This window comes from Oncorhynchus keta, unplaced genomic scaffold (genome assembly GCF_023373465.1).
Source record: "Oncorhynchus keta strain PuntledgeMale-10-30-2019 unplaced genomic scaffold, Oket_V2 Un_contig_11598_pilon_pilon, whole genome shotgun sequence".
Classification (NCBI taxonomy): Eukaryota; Metazoa; Chordata; class Actinopteri; order Salmoniformes; family Salmonidae; genus Oncorhynchus; species Oncorhynchus keta.
Genome location: NW_026277556.1, coordinates 24,405 through 36,690, shown reverse-complemented (window position 1 = coordinate 36,690; position 12,286 = coordinate 24,405). Strand labels below are relative to the sequence as shown.

At 42.9% G+C, this 12,286-nt stretch overlaps 31 non-coding genes and 2 pseudogenes across 31 annotated transcripts; all 33 read right to left on the bottom strand.

Annotated features, from left to right (window-relative positions):
- Positions 1–220: 220 nt before the first annotated feature.
- Positions 221–339, bottom strand: LOC127917511 (5S ribosomal RNA). Its single transcript, XR_008097495.1, has one exon. It is a non-coding gene; the product is annotated as a 5S ribosomal RNA (ribosomal RNA).
- A 241-nt stretch (positions 340–580) lies between these two features.
- LOC127917517 (5S ribosomal RNA) lies at positions 581–699 on the bottom strand. The gene has a single exon (XR_008097500.1). It is a non-coding gene; the product is annotated as a 5S ribosomal RNA (ribosomal RNA).
- A 283-nt stretch (positions 700–982) lies between these two features.
- Positions 983–1,101, bottom strand: LOC127917526 (uncharacterized; annotated as a pseudogene).
- A 251-nt stretch (positions 1,102–1,352) lies between these two features.
- LOC127917510 (5S ribosomal RNA) lies at positions 1,353–1,471 on the bottom strand. The gene has a single exon (XR_008097494.1). It is a non-coding gene; the product is annotated as a 5S ribosomal RNA (ribosomal RNA).
- Positions 1,472–1,713: 242 nt separating this feature from the next.
- On the bottom strand, positions 1,714–1,832 carry LOC127917509 (5S ribosomal RNA). Its single transcript, XR_008097492.1, has one exon. It is a non-coding gene; the product is annotated as a 5S ribosomal RNA (ribosomal RNA).
- Positions 1,833–2,074: 242 nt separating this feature from the next.
- On the bottom strand, positions 2,075–2,193 carry LOC127917524 (uncharacterized; annotated as a pseudogene).
- Positions 2,194–2,433: 240 nt separating this feature from the next.
- Positions 2,434–2,552, bottom strand: LOC127917508 (5S ribosomal RNA). Its single transcript, XR_008097491.1, has one exon. It is a non-coding gene; the product is annotated as a 5S ribosomal RNA (ribosomal RNA).
- A 242-nt stretch (positions 2,553–2,794) lies between these two features.
- Positions 2,795–2,913, bottom strand: LOC127917507 (5S ribosomal RNA). The gene has a single exon (XR_008097490.1). It is a non-coding gene; the product is annotated as a 5S ribosomal RNA (ribosomal RNA).
- A 259-nt stretch (positions 2,914–3,172) lies between these two features.
- Positions 3,173–3,291, bottom strand: LOC127917506 (5S ribosomal RNA). Its single transcript, XR_008097489.1, has one exon. It is a non-coding gene; the product is annotated as a 5S ribosomal RNA (ribosomal RNA).
- A 244-nt stretch (positions 3,292–3,535) lies between these two features.
- On the bottom strand, positions 3,536–3,654 carry LOC118382614 (5S ribosomal RNA). The gene has a single exon (XR_008097488.1). It is a non-coding gene; the product is annotated as a 5S ribosomal RNA (ribosomal RNA).
- Positions 3,655–3,917: 263 nt separating this feature from the next.
- Positions 3,918–4,036, bottom strand: LOC127917504 (5S ribosomal RNA). The gene has a single exon (XR_008097486.1). It is a non-coding gene; the product is annotated as a 5S ribosomal RNA (ribosomal RNA).
- Positions 4,037–4,297: 261 nt separating this feature from the next.
- LOC127917513 (5S ribosomal RNA) lies at positions 4,298–4,416 on the bottom strand. Its single transcript, XR_008097497.1, has one exon. It is a non-coding gene; the product is annotated as a 5S ribosomal RNA (ribosomal RNA).
- Positions 4,417–4,679: 263 nt separating this feature from the next.
- Positions 4,680–4,798, bottom strand: LOC127917512 (5S ribosomal RNA). The gene has a single exon (XR_008097496.1). It is a non-coding gene; the product is annotated as a 5S ribosomal RNA (ribosomal RNA).
- A 242-nt stretch (positions 4,799–5,040) lies between these two features.
- Positions 5,041–5,159, bottom strand: LOC127917503 (5S ribosomal RNA). Its single transcript, XR_008097485.1, has one exon. It is a non-coding gene; the product is annotated as a 5S ribosomal RNA (ribosomal RNA).
- A 263-nt stretch (positions 5,160–5,422) lies between these two features.
- On the bottom strand, positions 5,423–5,541 carry LOC127917502 (5S ribosomal RNA). The gene has a single exon (XR_008097484.1). It is a non-coding gene; the product is annotated as a 5S ribosomal RNA (ribosomal RNA).
- A 248-nt stretch (positions 5,542–5,789) lies between these two features.
- LOC127917501 (5S ribosomal RNA) lies at positions 5,790–5,908 on the bottom strand. Its single transcript, XR_008097483.1, has one exon. It is a non-coding gene; the product is annotated as a 5S ribosomal RNA (ribosomal RNA).
- A 247-nt stretch (positions 5,909–6,155) lies between these two features.
- On the bottom strand, positions 6,156–6,273 carry LOC127917523 (5S ribosomal RNA). The gene has a single exon (XR_008097506.1). It is a non-coding gene; the product is annotated as a 5S ribosomal RNA (ribosomal RNA).
- A 242-nt stretch (positions 6,274–6,515) lies between these two features.
- Positions 6,516–6,634, bottom strand: LOC127917500 (5S ribosomal RNA). The gene has a single exon (XR_008097481.1). It is a non-coding gene; the product is annotated as a 5S ribosomal RNA (ribosomal RNA).
- A 256-nt stretch (positions 6,635–6,890) lies between these two features.
- LOC127917499 (5S ribosomal RNA) lies at positions 6,891–7,009 on the bottom strand. Its single transcript, XR_008097480.1, has one exon. It is a non-coding gene; the product is annotated as a 5S ribosomal RNA (ribosomal RNA).
- Positions 7,010–7,256: 247 nt separating this feature from the next.
- LOC127917498 (5S ribosomal RNA) lies at positions 7,257–7,375 on the bottom strand. Its single transcript, XR_008097479.1, has one exon. It is a non-coding gene; the product is annotated as a 5S ribosomal RNA (ribosomal RNA).
- Positions 7,376–7,647: 272 nt separating this feature from the next.
- On the bottom strand, positions 7,648–7,766 carry LOC127917497 (5S ribosomal RNA). The gene has a single exon (XR_008097478.1). It is a non-coding gene; the product is annotated as a 5S ribosomal RNA (ribosomal RNA).
- A 244-nt stretch (positions 7,767–8,010) lies between these two features.
- LOC127917496 (5S ribosomal RNA) lies at positions 8,011–8,129 on the bottom strand. Its single transcript, XR_008097477.1, has one exon. It is a non-coding gene; the product is annotated as a 5S ribosomal RNA (ribosomal RNA).
- A 263-nt stretch (positions 8,130–8,392) lies between these two features.
- LOC127917495 (5S ribosomal RNA) lies at positions 8,393–8,511 on the bottom strand. Its single transcript, XR_008097475.1, has one exon. It is a non-coding gene; the product is annotated as a 5S ribosomal RNA (ribosomal RNA).
- A 241-nt stretch (positions 8,512–8,752) lies between these two features.
- On the bottom strand, positions 8,753–8,871 carry LOC127917493 (5S ribosomal RNA). Its single transcript, XR_008097473.1, has one exon. It is a non-coding gene; the product is annotated as a 5S ribosomal RNA (ribosomal RNA).
- Positions 8,872–9,131: 260 nt separating this feature from the next.
- On the bottom strand, positions 9,132–9,250 carry LOC127917492 (5S ribosomal RNA). Its single transcript, XR_008097472.1, has one exon. It is a non-coding gene; the product is annotated as a 5S ribosomal RNA (ribosomal RNA).
- Positions 9,251–9,523: 273 nt separating this feature from the next.
- LOC127917491 (5S ribosomal RNA) lies at positions 9,524–9,642 on the bottom strand. The gene has a single exon (XR_008097471.1). It is a non-coding gene; the product is annotated as a 5S ribosomal RNA (ribosomal RNA).
- Positions 9,643–9,894: 252 nt separating this feature from the next.
- LOC127917490 (5S ribosomal RNA) lies at positions 9,895–10,013 on the bottom strand. Its single transcript, XR_008097469.1, has one exon. It is a non-coding gene; the product is annotated as a 5S ribosomal RNA (ribosomal RNA).
- A 244-nt stretch (positions 10,014–10,257) lies between these two features.
- On the bottom strand, positions 10,258–10,376 carry LOC127917489 (5S ribosomal RNA). Its single transcript, XR_008097468.1, has one exon. It is a non-coding gene; the product is annotated as a 5S ribosomal RNA (ribosomal RNA).
- A 242-nt stretch (positions 10,377–10,618) lies between these two features.
- Positions 10,619–10,737, bottom strand: LOC127917488 (5S ribosomal RNA). The gene has a single exon (XR_008097467.1). It is a non-coding gene; the product is annotated as a 5S ribosomal RNA (ribosomal RNA).
- A 241-nt stretch (positions 10,738–10,978) lies between these two features.
- On the bottom strand, positions 10,979–11,097 carry LOC127917487 (5S ribosomal RNA). The gene has a single exon (XR_008097466.1). It is a non-coding gene; the product is annotated as a 5S ribosomal RNA (ribosomal RNA).
- Positions 11,098–11,339: 242 nt separating this feature from the next.
- Positions 11,340–11,458, bottom strand: LOC127917486 (5S ribosomal RNA). The gene has a single exon (XR_008097465.1). It is a non-coding gene; the product is annotated as a 5S ribosomal RNA (ribosomal RNA).
- Positions 11,459–11,703: 245 nt separating this feature from the next.
- Positions 11,704–11,822, bottom strand: LOC127917485 (5S ribosomal RNA). The gene has a single exon (XR_008097464.1). It is a non-coding gene; the product is annotated as a 5S ribosomal RNA (ribosomal RNA).
- Positions 11,823–12,063: 241 nt separating this feature from the next.
- Positions 12,064–12,182, bottom strand: LOC127917484 (5S ribosomal RNA). Its single transcript, XR_008097463.1, has one exon. It is a non-coding gene; the product is annotated as a 5S ribosomal RNA (ribosomal RNA).
- Between the last annotated feature and the right edge of the window lie 104 nt (positions 12,183–12,286).

Genomic DNA, 12,286 nt, shown 5'->3' with positions numbered 1-12,286 from the left:
TATATAAAGTCAAAGTGAGTGTGATTAACAGCTGTTGCATTTTCACCATGTAGATAAGTATCTTTGTGTCAGTCAAAAAGTGGAAGAAATTGCATATACTGCAGCCATAATTTGTAGCACAGATTGTTGGATGAAATACAAACTAATCTTGCTTACTTATTTCAAAGCGAGGGCACATATTTCCGCCTTGTGGGAAGAAACGGACAAAGAGTTGACAAAAAGCTTACAACACCTGGTATTCCCAGGCGGTCTCCCATCCAAGTACTAACCAGGCCCGACCCTGCTTAGCTTCTGAGATCAGACGAGATCAGGCGTACTCAGGCCGGTGTGGTCGTAAGCGAGAAACTATCTCTTGGTGCACTATATAAAGTCAAAGTGAGTGTGATTAACAGCTGTTGCATTTTCACCATGTAGATAAGTATCTTTGTGTCACTCAAAAAGTGGAAGAAATTGCATATACTGCAGCCATAATTTGTAGCACAGATTGTTGGATGAAATACAAACTAATCTTGCTTACTTATTTCAAAGCGAGGGCACATATTTCCGCCTTGTGGGAAGAAACGGACAAAGAGTTGACAAAAGCTTACAACACCTGGTATTCCCAGGCGGTCTCCCATCCAAGTACTAACCAGGCCCGACCCTGCTTAGCTTCTGAGATCAGACGAGATCAGGCGTACTCAGGCCGGTGTGGTCGTAAGGCGAAACTATCTCTTGGTGCACTATATAAAGTCAAAGTGGCACTATATAAAGTCAAAGTGGCACTATATAAAGTCAAAGTGAGTGTGATTAACAGCTGTTGCATTTTCACCATGTAGATAAGTATCTTTGTGTCACTCAAAAAGTGGAAGAAATTGCATATACTGCAGCCATAATTTGTAGCACAGATTGTTGGATGAAATACAAACTAATCTTGCTTACTTATTTCAAAGCGAGGGCACATATTTCCGCCTTGTGGGAAGAAACGGACAAAGAGTTGACAAAAAGCTTACAACACCTGGTATTCCCAGGCGGTCTCCCATCCAAGTACTAACCAGGCCCGGCCCTGCTTAGCTTCTGAGATCAGACGAGATCAGGCGTACTCAGGCCGGTGTGGTCGTGCACTATATAAAGTCAAAGAGAAACTATCTCTTGGTGCACTATATAAAGTCAAAGTGAGTGTGATTAACAGCTGTTGCATTTTCACCATGTAGATAAGTATCTTTGTGTCAAAAAGTGGAAGAAATTGCATATACTGCAGCCATAATTTGTAGCACAGATTGTTGGATGAAATACAAACTAATCTTGCTTACTTATTTCAAAGCGAGGGCACATATTTCCGCCTTGTGGGAAGAAACGGACAAAGAGTTGACAAAAGCTTACAACACCTGGTATTCCCAGGCGGTCTCCCATCCAAGTACTAACCAGGCCCGACCCTGCTTAGCTTCTGAGATCAGACGAGATCAGGCGTACTCAGGCCGGTGTGGTCGTAAGCGAGAAACTATCTCTTGGTGCACTATATAAAGTCAAAGTGAGTGTGATTAACAGCTGTTGCATTTTCACCATGTAGATAAGTATCTTTGTGTCACTCAAAAAGTGGAAGAAATTGCATATACTGCAGCCATAATTTGTAGCACAGATTGTTGGATGAAATACAAACTAATCTTGCTTACTTATTTCAAAGCGAGGGCACATATTTCCGCCTTGTGGGAAGAAACGGACAAAGAGTTGACAAAAAGCTTACAACACCTGGTATTCCCAGGCGGTCTCCCATCCAAGTACTAACCAGGCCCGACCCTGCTTAGCTTCTGAGATCAGACGAGATCAGGCGTACTCAGGCCGGTGTGGTCGTAAGCGAGAAACTATCTCTTGGTGCACTATATAAAGTCAAAGTGAGTGTGATTAACAGCTGTTGCATTTTCACCATGTAGATAAGTATCTTTGTGTCACTCAAAAAGTGGAAGAAATTGCATATACTGCAGCCATAATTTGTAGCACAGATTGTTGGATGAAATACAAACTAATCTTGCTTACTTATTTCAAAGCGAGGGCACATATTTCCGCCTTGTGGGAAGAAACGGACAAAGAGTTGACAAAAAGCTTACAACACCTGGTATTCCCAGGCGGTCTCCCATCCAAGTACTAACCAGGCCCGACCCTGCTTAGCTTCTGAGATCAGACGAGATCAGGCGTACTCAGGCCGGTGTGGTCGTAGAGAAACTATCTCTTGGTGCACTATATAAAGTCAAAGTGAAAGTGTGATTAACAGCTGTTGCATTTTCACCATGTAGATAAGTATCTTTGTGTCACTCAAAAAGTGGAAGAAATTGCATATACTGCAGCCATAATTTGTAGCACAGATTGTTGGATGAAATACAAACTAATCTTGCTTACTTATTTCAAAGCGAGGGCACATATTTCCGCCTTGTGGGAAGAAACGGACAAAGAGTTGACAAAAGCTTACAACACCTGGTATTCCCAGGCGGTCTCCCATCCAAGTACTAACCAGGCCCGACCCTGCTTAGCTTCTGAGATCAGACGAGATCAGGCGTACTCAGGCCGGTGTGGTCGTAAGCGAGAAACTATCTCTTGGTGCACTATATAAAGTCAAAGTGAGTGTGATTAACAGCTGTTGCATTTTCACCATGTAGATAAGTATCTTTGTGTCACTCAAAAAGTGGAAGAAATTGCATATACTGCAGCCATAATTTGTAGCACAGATTGTTGGATGAAATACAAACTAATCTTGCTTACTTATTTCAAAGCGAGGGCACATATTTCCGCCTTGTGGGAAGAAACGGACAAAGAGTTGACAAAAAGCTTACAACACCTGGTATTCCCAGGCGGTCTCCCATCCAAGTACTAACCAGGCCCGACCCTGCTTAGCTTCTGAGATCAGACGAGATCAGGCGTACTCAGGCCGGTGTGGTCGTAAGCGAGAAACTATCTCTTGGTGCACTATATAAAGTCAAAGTGGCACTATAGTCAAAGTGAGTGTGATTAACAGCTGTTGCATTTTCACCATGTAGATAAGTATCTTTGTGTCAGTCAAAAAGTGGAAGAAATTGCATATACTGCAGCCATAATTTGTAGCACAGATTGTTGGATGAAATACAAACTAATCTTGCTTACTTATTTCAAAGCGAGGGCACATATTTCCGCCTTGTGGGAAGAAACGGACAAAGAGTTGACAAAAAGCTTACAACACCTGGTATTCCCAGGCGGTCTCCCATCCAAGTACTAACCAGGCCCGACCCTGCTTAGCTTCTGAGATCAGACGAGATCAGGCGTACTCAGGCCGGTGTGGTCGTAAGCGAGAAACTATCTCTTGGTGCACTATATAAAGTCAAAGTGAAAGTGTGATTAACAGCTGTTGCATTTTCACCATGTAGATAAGTATCTTTGTGTCACTCAAAAAGTGGAAGAAATTGCATATACTGCAGCCATAATTTGTAGCACAGATTGTTGGATGAAATACAAACTAATCTTGCTTACTTATTTCAAAGCGAGGGCACATATTTCCGCCTTGTGGGAAGAAACGGACAAAGAGTTGACAAAAAGCTTACAACACCTGGTATTCCCAGGCGGTCTCCCATCCAAGTACTAACCAGGCCCGACCCTGCTTAGCTTCTGAGATCAGACGAGATCAGGCGTACTCAGGCCGGTGTGGTCGTAAGCGAGAAACTATCTCTTGGTGCACTATATAAAGTCAAAGTGACACTATATAAAGTCAAAGTGAGTGTGATTAACAGCTGTTGCATTTTCACCATGTAGATAAGTATCTTTGTGTCAGTCAAAAAGTGGAAGAAATTGCATATACTGCAGCCATAATTTGTAGCACAGATTGTTGGATGAAATACAAACTAATCTTGCTTACTTATTTCAAAGCGAGGGCACATATTTCCGCCTTGTGGGAAGAAACGGACAAAGAGTTGACAAAAAGCTTACAACACCTGGTATTCCCAGGCGGTCTCCCATCCAAGTACTAACCAGGCCCGACCCTGCTTAGCTTCTGAGATCAGACGAGATCAGGCGTACTCAGGCCGGTGTGGTCGTAAGCGAGAAACTATCTCTTCTCACTATATAAAGTCAAAGTGGCACTATATAAAGTCAAAGTGAGTGTGATTAACAGCTGTTGCATTTTCACCATGTAGATAAGTATCTTTGTGTCACTCAAAAAGTGGAAGAAATTGCATATACTGCAGCCATAATTTGTAGCACAGATTGTTGGATGAAATACAAACTAATCTTGCTTACTTATTTCAAAGCGAGGGCACATATTTCCGCCTTGTGGGAAGAAACGGACAAAGAGTTGACAAAAAGCTTACAACACCTGGTATTCCCAGGCGGTCTCCCATCCAAGTACTAACCAGGCCCGGCCCTGCTTAGCTTCTGAGATCAGACGAGATCAGGCGTACTCAGGCCGGTGTGGTCGTAAGCGAGAAACTATCTCTTGGTGCACTATATAAAGTCAAAGTGGCACTATATAAAGTCAAAGTGAGTGTGATTAACAGCTGTTGCATTTTCACCATGTAGATAAGTATCTTTGTGTCACTCAAAAAGTGGAAGAAATTGCATATACTGCAGCCATAATTTGTAGCACAGATTGTTGGATGAAATACAAACTAATCTTGCTTACTTATTTCAAAGCGAGGGCACATATTTCCGCCTTGTGGGAAGAAACGGACAAAGAGTTGACAAAAAGCTTACAACACCTGGTATTCCCAGGCGGTCTCCCATCCAAGTACTAACCAGGCCCGGCCCTGCTTAGCTTCTGAGATCAGACGAGATCAGGCGTACTCAGGCCGGTGTGGTCGTAAGCGAGAAACTATCTCTTGGTGCACTATATAAAGTCAAAGTGAGTGTGATTAACAGCTGTTGCATTTTCACCATGTAGATAAGTATCTTTGTGTCACTCAAAAAGTGGAAGAAATTGCATATACTGCAGCCATAATTTGTAGCACAGATTGTTGGATGAAATACAAACTAATCTTGCTTACTTATTTCAAAGCGAGGGCACATATTTCCGCCTTGTGGGAAGAAACGGACAAAGAGTTGACAAAAAGCTTACAACACCTGGTATTCCCAGGCGGTCTCCCATCCAAGTACTAACCAGGCCCGACCCTGCTTAGCTTCTGAGATCAGACGAGATCAGGCGTACTCAGGCCGGTGTGGTCGTAAGCGAGAAACTATCTCTTGGTGCACTATATAAAGTCAAAGTGGCACTATATAAAGTCAAAGTGAGTGTGATTAACAGCTGTTGCATTTTCACCATGTAGATAAGTATCTTTGTGTCAGTCAAAAAGTGGAAGAAATTGCATATACTGCAGCCATAATTTGTAGCACAGATTGTTGGATGAAATACAAACTAATCTTGCTTACTTATTTCAAAGCGAGGGCACATATTTCCGCCTTGTGGGAAGAAACGGACAAAGAGTTGACAAAAAGCTTACAACACCTGGTATTCCCAGGCGGTCTCCCATCCAAGTACTAACCAGGCCCGACCCTGCTTAGCTTCTGAGATCAGACGAGATCAGGCGTACTCAGGCCGGTGTGGTCGTAAGCGAGAAACTATCTCTTGGTGCACTATATAAAGTCAAAGTGAGTCAAAGTGATTATTAACAGCTGTTGCATTTTCACCATGTAGATAAGTATCTTTGTGTCACTCAAAAAGTGGAAGAAATTGCATAACTGCAGCCATAATTTGTAGCACAGATTGTTGGATGAAATACAAACTAATCTTGCTTACTTATTTCAAAGCGAGGGCACATATTTCCGCCTTGTGGGAAGAAACGGACAAAGAGTTGACAAAAAGCTTACAACACCTGGTATTCCCAGGCGGTCTCCCATCCAAGTACTAACCAGGCCCGACCCTGCTTAGCTTCTGAGATCAGACGAGATCAGGCGTACTCAGGCCGGTGTGGTCGTAAGCGAGAAACTATCTCTTGGTGCACTATATAAAGTCAAAGTGAGTGTGAGTGTGATTAACAGCTGTTGCATTTTCACCATGTAGATAAGTATCTTTGTGTCAGTCAAAAAGTGGAAGAAATTGCATATACTGCAGCCATAATTTGTAGCACAGATTGTTGGATGAAATACAAACTAATCTTGCTTACTTATTTCAAAGCGAGGGCACATATTTCCGCCTTGTGGGAAGAAACGGACAAAGAGTTGACAAAAGCTTACACACCTGGTATTCCCAGGCGGTCTCCCATCCAAGTACTAACCAGGCCCGACCCTGCTTAGCTTCTGAGATCAGACGAGATCAGGCGTACTCAGGCCGGTGTGGTCGTAAGCGAGAAACTATCTCTTGGTGCACTATATAAAGTCAAAGTGAGTGTGATTAACAGCTGTTGCATTTTCACCATGTAGATAAGTATCTTTGTGTCAGTCAAAAAGTGGAAGAAATTGCATATACTGCAGCCATAATTTGTAGCACAGATTGTTGGATGAAATACAAACTAATCTTGCTTACTTATTTCAAAGCGAGGGCACATATTTCCGCCTTGTGGGAAGAAACGGACAAAGAGTTGACAAAAAGCTTACAACACCTGGTATTCCCAGGCGGTCTCCCATCCAAGTACTAACCAGGCCCGACCCTGCTTAGCTTCTGAGATCAGACGAGATCAGGCGTACTCAGGCCGGTGTGGTCGTAAGCGAGAAACTATCTCTGGTGCACTATATCTTGGTGCACTATATAAAGTCAAAGTGAGTGTGATTAACAGCTGTTGCATTTTCACCATGTAGATAAGTATCTTTGTGTCACTCAAAAAGTGGAAGAAATTGCATATACTGCAGCCATAATTTGTAGCACAGATTGTTGGATGAAATACAAACTAATCTTGCTTACTTATTTCAAAGCGAGGGCACATATTTCCGCCTTGTGGGAAGAAACGGACAAAGAGTTGACAAAAAGCTTACAACACCTGGTATTCCCAGGCGGTCTCCCATCCAAGTACTAACCAGGCCCGACCCTGCTTAGCTTCTGAGATCAGACGAGATCAGGCGTACTCAGGCCGGTGTGGTCGTAAGCTCTTGGTGAAACTATCTCTTGGTGCACTATATAAAGTCAAAGTGAGTGTGATTAACAGCTGTTGCATTTTCACCATGTAGATAAGTATCTTTGTGTCAGTCAAAAAGTGGAAGAAATTGCATATACTGCAGCCATAATTTGTAGCACAGATTGTTGGATGAAATACAAACTAATCTTGCTTACTTATTTCAAAGCGAGGGCACATATTTCCGCCTTGTGGGAAGAAACGGACAAAGAGTTGACAAAAAGCTTACAACACCTGGTATTCCCAGGCGGTCTCCCATCCAAGTACTAACCAGGCCCGACCCTGCTTAGCTTCTGAGATCAGACGAGATCAGGCGTACTCAGGCCGGTGTGGTCGTAAGCGAGAAACTATCTCTTGGTGCACTATATAAAGTCAAAGTGGCACTATATAAAGTCAAAGTGAGTGTGATTAACAGCTGTTGCATTTTCACCATGTAGATAAGTATCTTTGTGTCAGTCAAAAAGTGGAAGAAATTGCATATACTGCAGCCATAATTTGTAGCACAGATTGTTGGATGAAATACAAACTAATCTTGCTTACTTATTTCAAAGCGAGGGCACATATTTCCGCCTTGTGGGAAGAAACGGACAAAGAGTTGACAAAGAGTTGACAAAGCTTACAACACCTGGTATTCCCAGGCGGTCTCCCATCCAAGTACTAACCAGGCCCGACCCTGCTTAGCTTCTGAGATCAGACGAGATCAGGCGTACTCAGGCCGGTGTGGTCGTAAGCGAGAAACTATCTCTTGGTGCACTATATAAAGTCAAAGTGAAAGTGTGATTAACAGCTGTTGCATTTTCACCATGTAGATAAGTATCTTTGTGTCAGTCAAAAAGTGGAAGAAATTGCATATACTGCAGCCATAATTTGTAGCACAGATTGTTGGATGAAATACAAACTAATCTTGCTTACTTATTTCAAAGCGAGGGCACATATTTCCGCCTTGTGGGAAGAAACGGACAAAGAGTTGACAAAAAGCTTACAACACCTGGTATTCCCAGGCGGTCTCCCATCCAAGTACTAACCAGGCCCGACCCTGCTTAGCTTCTGAGATCAGACGAGATCAGGCGTACTCAGGCCGGTGTGGTCGTAAGCGAGAAACTATATCTCTTGGTGCACTATATAAAGTCAAAGTGACTATATAAAGTCAAAGTGAGTGTGATTAACAGCTGTTGCATTTTCACCATGTAGATAAGTATCTTTGTGTCAGTCAAAAAGTGGAAGAAATTGCATATACTGCAGCCATAATTTGTAGCACAGATTGTTGGATGAAATACAAACTAATCTTGCTTACTTATTTCAAAGCGAGGGCACATATTTCCGCCTTGTGGGAAGAAACGGACAAAGAGTTGACAAAAAGCTTACAACACCTGGTATTCCCAGGCGGTCTCCCATCCAAGTACTAACCAGGCCCGACCCTGCTTAGCTTCTGAGATCAGACGAGATCAGGCGTACTCAGGCCGGTGTGGTCGTAAGCGAGAAACTATCTCTTGGTGCACTATATAAAGTCAAAGTGAGTGTGATTAACAGCTGTTGCATTTTCACCATGTAGATAAGTATCTTTGTGTCAGTCAAAAAGTGGAAGAAATTGCATATACTGCAGCCATAATTGTAGCACAGATTGTTGGATGAAATACAAACTAATCTTGCTTACTTATTTCAAAGCGAGGGCACATATTTCCGCCTTGTGGGAAGAAACGGACAAAGAGTTGACAAAAAGCTTACAACACCTGGTATTCCCAGGCGGTCTCCCATCCAAGTACTAACCAGGCCCGACCCTGCTTAGCTTCTGAGATCAGACGAGATCAGGCGTACTCAGGCCGGTGTGGTCGTAAGCGAGAAACTATCTCTTGGTGCACTATATAAAGTCAAAGTGACTATATAAAGTCAAAGTGAGTGTGATTAACAGCTGTTGCATTTTCACCATGTAGATAAGTATCTTTGTGTCACTCAAAAAGTGGAAGAAATTGCATATACTGCAGCCATAATTTGTAGCACAGATTGTTGGATGAAATACAAACTAATCTTGCTTACTTATTTCAAAGCGAGGGCACATATTTCCGCCTTGTGGGAAGAAACGGACAAAGAGTTGACAAAAGCTTACAACACCTGGTATTCCCAGGCGGTCTCCCATCCAAGTACTAACCAGGCCCGACCCTGCTTAGCTTCTGAGATCAGACGAGATCAGGCGTACTCAGGCCGGTGTGGTCGTAAGCGAGAAACTATCTCTTGGTGCACTATATAAAGTCAAAGTGAGTGTGATTAACAGCTATATAAAGTCAAAGTGAGTGTGATTAACAGCTGTTGCATTTTCACCATGTAGATAAGTATCTTTGTGTCAGTCAAAAAGTGGAAGAAATTGCATATACTGCAGCCATAATTTGTAGCACAGATTGTTGGATGAAATACAAACTAATCTTGCTTACTTATTTCAAAGCGAGGGCACATATTTCCGCCTTGTGGGAAGAAACGGACAAAGAGTTGACAAAAGCTTACAACACCTGGTATTCCCAGGCGGTCTCCCATCCAAGTACTAACCAGGCCCGACCCTGCTTAGCTTCTGAGATCAGACGAGATCAGGCGTACTCAGGCCGGTGTGGTCGTAAGCGAGAAAAATCTCTTGGTGCACTATATAAAGTCAAAGTGAGTGTGAAAGTGAGTGTGATTAACAGCTGTTGCATTTTCACCATGTAGATAAGTATCTTTGTGTCACTCAAAAAGTGGAAGAAATTGCATATACTGCAGCCATAATTTGTAGCACAGATTGTTGGATGAAATACAAACTAATCTTGCTTACTTATTTCAAAGCGAGGGCACATATTTCCGCCTTGTGGGAAGAAACGGACAAAGAGTTGACAAAAGCTTACAACACCTGGTATTCCCAGGCGGTCTCCCATCCAAGTACTAACCAGGCCCGACCCTGCTTAGCTTCTGAGATCAGACGAGATCAGGCGTACTCAGGCCGGTGTGGTCGTAAGCGAGAAACTATCTCTTGGTGCACTATATAAAGTCAAAGTGAGTGTGTGTGATTAACAGCTGTTGCATTTTCACCATGTAGATAAGTATCTTTGTGTCAGTCAAAAAGTGGAAGAAATTGCATATATGCAGCCATAATTTGTAGCACAGATTGTTGGATGAAATACAAACTAATCTTGCTTACTTATTTCAAAGCGAGGGCACATATTTCCGCCTTGTGGGAAGAAACGGACAAAGAGTTGACAAAAGCTTACAACACCTGGTATTCCCAGGCGGTCTCCCATCCAAGTACTAACCAGGCCCGACCCTGCTTAGCTTCTGAGATCAGACGAGATCAGGCGTACTCAGGCCGGTGTGGTCGTAAGCGAGAAACTATCTCTTGGTGCACTATATAAAGTCAAAGTGAGTGTGATTAACAGCTGTTGCATTTTCACCATGTAGATAAGTATCTTTGTGTCAGTCAAAAAGTGGAAGAAATTGCATATACTGCAGCCATAATTTGTAGCACAGATTGTTGGATGAAATACAAACTAATCTTGCTTACTTATTTCAAAGCGAGGGCACATATTTCCGCCTTGTGGGAAGAAACGGACAAAGAGTTGACAAAAAGCTTACAACACCTGGTATTCCCAGGCGGTCTCCCATCCAAGTACTAACCAGGCCCGACCCTGCTTAGCTTCTGAGATCAGACGAGATCAGGCGTACTCAGGCCGGTGTGGTCGTAAGCGAGAAACTATCTCTTGGTGCACTATATAAAGTCAAAGTGAGTGTGATTAACAGCTGTTGCATTTTCACCATGTAGATAAGTATCTTTGTGTCAGTCAAAAAGTGGAAGAAATTGCATATACTGCAGCCATAATTTGTAGCACAGATTGTTGGATGAAATACAAACTAATCTTGCTTACTTATTTCAAAGCGAGGGCACATATTTCCGCCTTGTGGGAAGAAACGGACAAAGAGTTGACAAAAGCTTACAACACCTGGTATTCCCAGGCGGTCTCCCATCCAAGTACTAACCAGGCCCGACCCTGCTTAGCTTCTGAGATCAGACGAGATCAGGCGTACTCAGGCCGGTGTGGTCGTAAGCGAGAAACTATCTCTTGGTGCACTATATAAAAGTCAAAGTGAGTGTGATTAACAGCTGTTGCATTTTCACCATGTAGATAAGTATCTTTGTGTCAGTCAAAAAGTGGAAGAAATTGCATATACTGCAGCCATAATTTGTAGCACAGATTGTTGGATGAAATACAAACTAATCTTGCTTACTTATTTCAAAGCGAGGGCACATATTTCCGCCTTGTGGGAAGAAACGGACAAAGAGTTGACAAAAGCTTACAACACCTGGTATTCCCAGGCGGTCTCCCATCCAAGTACTAACCAGGCCCGACCCTGCTTAGCTTCTGAGATCAGACGAGATCAGGCGTACTCAGGCCGGTGTGGTCGTAAGCGAGAAACTATCTCTTGGTGCACTATATAAAGTCAAAGTGAAAGTGAGTGATTAACAGCTGTTGCATTTTCACCATGTAGATAAGTATCTTTGTGTCAGTCAAAAAGTGGAAGAAATTGCATATACTGCAGCCATAATTTGTAGCACAGATTGTTGGATGAAATACAAACTAATCTTGCTTACTTATTTCAAAGCGAGGGCACATATTTCCGCCTTGTGGGAAGAAACGGACAAAGAGTTGACAAAAGCTTACAACACCTGGTATTCCCAGGCGGTCTCCCATCCAAGTACTAACCAGGCCCGACCCTGCTTAGCTTCTGAGATCAGACGAGATCAGGCGTACTCAGGCCGGTGTGGTCGTAAGCGAGAAACTATCTCTTGGTGCACTATATAAAGTCAAAGTGAGTGTGATTAACAGCTGTTGCATTTTCACCATGTAGATAAGTATCTTTGTGTCAGTCAAAAAGTGGAAGAAATTGCATATACTGCAGCCATAATTTGTAGCACAGATTGTTGGATGAAATACAAACTAATCTTGCTTACTTATTTCAAAGCGAGGGCACATATTTCCGCCTTGTGGGAAGAAACGGACAAAGAGTTGACAAAAGCTTACAACACCTGGTATTCCCAGGCGGTCTCCCATCCAAGTACTAACCAGGCCCGACCCTGCTTAGCTTCTGAGATCAGACGAGATCAGGCGTACTCAGGCCGGTGTGGTCGTAAGCGAGAAACTATCTCTTGGTGCACTATATAAAGTCAAAGTGAGTGTGATTAACAGCTGTTGCATTCACCATGTAGATAAGTATCTTTGTGTCAGTCAAAAAGTGGA